This window comes from Carcharhinus amblyrhynchos, unplaced genomic scaffold (assembly GCF_965287045.1).
Source record: "Carcharhinus amblyrhynchos unplaced genomic scaffold, sCarAmb.v2.hapA scaffold_37, whole genome shotgun sequence".
NCBI lineage: Eukaryota > Metazoa > Chordata > Chondrichthyes > Carcharhiniformes > Carcharhinidae > Carcharhinus > Carcharhinus amblyrhynchos.
This window is the reverse complement of record NW_027649778.1, coordinates 4321728-4327264: the sequence shown is the minus strand read 5'-3', so window position 1 is coordinate 4327264 and position 5537 is coordinate 4321728. Positions and strand designations below refer to the sequence as shown.

At 62.3% G+C, this 5537-nt stretch overlaps 1 pseudogene across 1 annotated transcript in view; it reads left to right on the top strand.

Annotated features, from left to right (window-relative positions):
- LOC145362140 (mitogen-activated protein kinase kinase kinase 9-like) overlaps positions 1-1402 on the top strand; it is a 54768-nt pseudogene extending 53366 nt beyond the window's left edge. The window contains exon 4 of the transcript XR_013889947.1: positions 455-1402. The product of XR_013889947.1 is annotated as a mitogen-activated protein kinase kinase kinase 9-like (transcript). The remainder of the gene's footprint in view (positions 1-454) is intronic.
- The last annotated feature ends 4135 nt before the right edge of the window (positions 1403-5537 follow it).

Genomic DNA, 5537 nt, shown 5'->3' with positions numbered 1-5537 from the left:
GAATTGCCTCTTAGTGTACCAAGACGAGCAGATGAGGGGGGTTAGCAGGATAAATGCTAGGGGTTACGGGAGGCAAATCTGGGTGGGATTATCCCCTAGTGTCACAGGGAGTACGTGGGGTTATGGGGATAGGGCCTGGGTGGGATTGTGGTCAGTGCAGACTCGATGGGCCAAATGGCCTCCTTCCGCACTGTAGGGATTCCACTCGTGTGTGAGCTCAGAACTAGGGGCCGTCGATATGGGATGGTCTCTGATAAACGGTCTTCAGTGCGTGTTGTCTGGTTCCAGTCCCCTCTTCCCCAACTCCCTTGTGCAGAAGCATAGAGTCCCTACAGTGCAGGAGGAGGCCATTCAGCCCATTGCGTCTGCACTGACTCCCCAACAGAGCATCCCAGCCAGGCCCTACCCCCGTAACCCATCTGCTTTCACTCATCTTCTCCCTCCTATCTGCCAGGTGTTCCCAAGGATTCCATCGAGACCCCTCACCAGCCGGACTCCGCCTCCTTCCTGCCTCCGATCTTGAGGCGGAAAAGTTCGGGGAGGGACGCCACGCCGGAGAGGCCCAAGACCCTGGAGTTGCGCCGAGGCCCCGGCCTTTGTCCAGCCGTCCACGGATTGACCCCTGGCGGTTCGTCTCTTTCACCAGGACTCACAGCGCCTCGCCCGGCAGCGGGGCGGAGACTCCCAGCAACACCGACTCCGGCGATGAGCGCCTCGGCAACTCCTGCCCGTCCGCCCTGGACAGCGGCTGCGTCCGGAGCTTGCTGGACATTGACCTCGAGGGGCAGACGGCTGACGGGACGGTGCCGCTCTGCCGCGCCGACCTGGCCCTCCACAAGGAATCGATCTACAGCGTGGAGGAGGGTCACATGCGCTGAAACCACTAGGCCGCAAGCCTGTTGCCCCCGGCGACCGACCACTTGACCCACACGCACTTGGCTCTTTGACCATGGCTCGTCAAGACCCAGTGTTCTAATTGGATGGTTTGAAATTTAAACTGTCCAATCCGAACACAGGACCAAAAAATCCAACTGCCTGATTGGATGAGAGTCAACCAATGATGGGGTTCAGCACCTACTCAGCCCCAAAGTTACAGAAATGACCTGGATTTGTGCAATAATGAACTCTTTCTGTGACCTCCTCCAGTAACTGGGGCGGACGGGGCAATATTTAAGCACAATAGTTTTTCAAAGCAATTCATATTTTGGTGGATTTAGGGGTTGCCAACTCTCGTGGGGCCTAGTCCTGGAGGCTTCATCCCACGAAATCCAACCACCCCATCCAGTCAAAACAACCTTCTCCCCACGTCCAACAGTCCCAGATACTAATGAATAAAAGGGTTGACAGGAAATTTAAAACCTTTTTTTTAAAACACTGCATTGATTTTTCTCCTGGGGGATGAAGTTGGGGGGGTGGGGGAGCTGGGGGGGGGGGGGGGGTGGTGGGGGGGAGTGGTTTTACTGCGGCACCCCCTGGGATGCATCTTCAATTCCTGTAGACCCCGGGCTAGTCCTTGGAGGGTTTGGCAACCCAGTGAATGATGGTAACCACCTCTTTATCATTCTCCATTTTGCTGCATGCACTTGAGGGGGCAGTGGGGGGAGAACCTAAGAACGGTGTGGAACTTGGTTTCGGCAGCGTTACTTCCTTGAGTTGACAGGCGGAGGCCAAACTTTGCTTCTTCATCCTATCAGTGTTCAGCCTCAGTGAAGAGAGGAGACGTTTGGGACATGGGGGAGGGGTGGGGGGGGAGGGGTGGGGGGGCGCGTTTCCCCTTTCATTGAAAACCAAACAAGGGGCGATATTGTGAGGAAACCATATTGCGTTAGCGACAGTGTCCTCCCACCAGTCTTGTTTGTTTCTCCGTGGGATGGTTGTTGGGGCTGGCAAAGGTGGGGGAGGTGGTGGGGGGTGGGAACAGCGTTTGTCGCCCCTCCTCCCTCGTTGCCCCCTTGAGAAGATGCAGCCCACTCACCTCGGAGGTGCCCGCCCAACTGTTGTCACTGTTTCTGGGCAGGGCGGAGGGGGTTGGGGAGAGTGAGGAAGAGGGTGGGAAGCTGTTTGGTGTTGCACACACCTCAGCAGGAGAGGGGATGATTAACATGCGCGCGCGCGCGGTTTTGGGAAGGGGAATTTTCACAGTAACTTCATTGCGGTGTTAATGTAAGCCCACTTGTGACATTAATAAATGAGTATGTCACGGGAGGGAACCCCCATCGATGCGCTGGAAATCCAGGTTCTAGAGTTTGTTGGACTCCAAATCACTCACATCATTTAATCCAAATGTCTTCCAATCAGAGCGAGGGAGGGGGTCTCGGCCACCCGGTCTACATCTGTAAAAGTGCCAAGTCTTTCGAAAGCTCAGGGTCAGACCACCTTGGTGGCCATCTTCTCAATGGTGCCATTGGCCTCATTTCCAGTTGGTCACCTCTTCTCCAATGGCCACAGACTGTAGCGTGGGTCGGGTTCGTTATTAAATGGGGGGGAGAGCTTGCTTTGGTGAGAGGGGCACTGCTCCCTTTAACAGAACCCTCCGGCCTGCGTTTGTTGTCCAGAGCAGCTGCTTTCCGGGATAGATTCTGTCGGACTTTCTCCGGACCTCAAGTCCCGATTCCTGCGAATGAGAACGGAGCGGGAATGATGGAGAACGGGGCAGAAAGCAGAGACGGGAAAATGAAATGAGGGGAACAGAGAGAGCGGAGGGAGAAGAGCGACACGAGGTCTTCGATAAATACAGAGGAGCAAAGACATGTTCAGATACGGGGCTACGGGGTGGCACTGTGGGTTAGTGCTGCTGCCTCACAGCGCCAGGGACCCGGGTTCAATTCCAGCCTCGGGTCACTGCCTGTGTGGAGTTTGTACGTTCTCCCCGTATCTGCGTGGGTTTCCTCCGGGTGCTCCAGTTTCCTCCCACAGTCCGAAGCTGTGCGGGTTAGGGTGGATTGGCCATGGTGAATGTGTGGGATTACAGGAATAGGGGTGTGGGAGAGGGACAGGGTAAGTTACTCTGACAGAGAGCCTGCGGGGATTCTATGATTCGAAGGACGGGGTGGGAGCTTTCTGTGCCCAATCCTGTGTGGGGCAAAAATCAAATCTGAGACATTGACTTCACAATAGAGAATGTGGCCAATGTGGGTCACACAGAGAGGTTCTGGTAATGAGACAACAGAGTGACCCCGGGGGACGGGAGGGTCAGGGCAGGGCGACCCCGGGGGACGGGAGGGACAGGGCGGAGTGACCCCGGGGGACGGGAGGGACAGAGCGGAGTGACCCCGGGGGACGGGAGGGACAGGGCGGAGTGACCCCGGGGGACGGGAGGGACAGGGCGGGGTGACCCCGGGGGACGGGAGGGACAGGGCGGGGTGACCCCGGGGGACGGGAGGGACAGGGCGGGGTGACCCCGGGGGACGGGAGGGACAGGGCGGGGTGACCCCGGGGGACGGGAGGGACAGGGCGGGGTGACCCCGGGGGACGGGAGGGACAGGGCGGGGCGACCCCGGGGGACGGGAGGGACAGGGCGGAGCGACCCCGGGGGACGGGAGGGACAGGGCGGAGCGACCCCGGGGGACGGGAGGGACAGGGCGGAGTGACCCCGGGGGACGGGAGGGACAGGGCGGGGTGACCCCGGGGGACGGGAGGGACAGGGCGGGGTGACCCCGGGGGACGGGAGGGACAGGGCGGAGTGACCCCGGGGGACGGGAGGGACAGGGCGGAGTGACCCCGGGGGACGGGAGGGACAGGGCGGGGCGACCCCGGGGGACGGGAGGGACAGGGCGGAGCGACCCCGGGGGACGGGAGGGACAGGGCGGAGTGACCCCGGGGGACGGGAGGGACAGGGCGGGGCGACCCCGGGGGACGGGAGGGACAGGGCGGAGTGACCCCGGGGGACAGGAGGGACAGGGCGGGGCGACCCCGGGGGACGGGAGGGACAGGGCGGGGCGACCCCGGGGGACGGGAGGGACAGGGCGGAGCGACCCCGGGGGACGGGAGGGACAGGGCGGAGCGACCCCGGGGGACGGGAGGGACAGGGCGGGGTGACCCCGGGGGACGGGAGGGACAGGGCGGGGTGACCCCGGGGGGGGGGGGTATGGGAGGGGCAGGGCGGGGTGACCCCGGGGGGACGGGAGGGACAGGGCGGAGCGACCCCGGGGGACGGGAGGGACAGGGCGGAGCGACCCCGGGGGACGGGAGGGACAGGGCGGAGCGACCCCGGGGGACGGGAGGGACAGGGCGGAGCGACCCCGGGGGACGGGAGGGACAGGGCGGAGCGACCCCGGGGGACGGGAGGGACAGGGCGGAGCGACCCCGGGGGACGGGAGGGACAGGGCGGGGTGACCCCGGGGGACGGGAGGGACAGGGCGGGGTGACCCCGGGGGACGGGAGGGACAGGGCGGGGTGACCCCGGGGGACGGGAGGGACAGGGCGGAGCGACCCCGGGGGACGGGAGGGACAGGGCGGGGTGACCCCGGGGGACGGGAGGGACAGGGCGGGGTGACCCCGGGGGGGGGGGTATGGGAGGGGCAGGGCGGGGTGACCCCGGGGGGACGGGAGGAGGTTAGCACTTTGGCAAGGTATATATCACCCTTACCAGTTGGTCGCTGTGGGGATTAAGAGCGTAACTATTTTCACTCTGCCCAATAACCCCGCGGTGTTAAGGTGGTGCCAGAGAGTCGTAACGACTCCACTGTGTTGAGGAACGCGGGTGTGTGACCCACTCCCGTATACGAGAGGCCAGGCAGCTGGGTGGAAAATGGCCGGTTGCAGTTATCCAGGACAGTGTCCCACTGGGCAAACGGTGGTTTAATCATTGACCCCGTGTGTGTCAGACTAGCTTGATTGCATGGGGGTGAATGCAGCAAGGGATTTTGCCGCAGAATTGTCCTGGGGGTAAGGTTGTAGTGGTCTCAGGCGACGACTCTGCTTCATAATGTCCTCCTACAGAGCAGCAAGGCAGTGATGTTAATGTTTACAGGTGGCAATGTTTGGGAATGTGCTAAACAACACGGAAAGTGGCAACAGGGACAGAGGCATAATGATGTCACCAGAATGAGAAATCCAGAGACCCAGCCAGGATTCTCCAGTCCTGCCCGCGGCCGGGGTTCTCCAGTCCCGCCCGCGGCCGGTGTTCTCCAGTCCCGCCCGCGGCCGGGGTTCTCCAGTCCCGCCCGCGGCCGGGGTTCTCCAGTCCCGCCCGCGACCGGGGTTCTCCAGTCCCGCCCGCGGCCGGGGTTCTCCAGTCCCGCCCACGACCAGGGTTCTCCAGTCCCGCCCGCAGCAGGGCTCTCCAGTCCTGCCCTTGGTAAGGGTTCTCCAGTTCAGCTCCTGGCTGGGGCTCTCCAGTCCCACCTGTGGCCAGGATTTTCCAGTCCACTGCAGAATTATCCTGTCCTGCCCACTGCCAGGATTTTCCAGTCCCACCCATGGCAAGATATCCCAGCTTCGCCTGTGGTCGAGGTTCTTTGGTCCCGCTACAGTGAATGGAGATTTGGCTGAGCGCCAATTTTGCTGGCAGTGATAGCGGAGAATTCCAGCCCCAG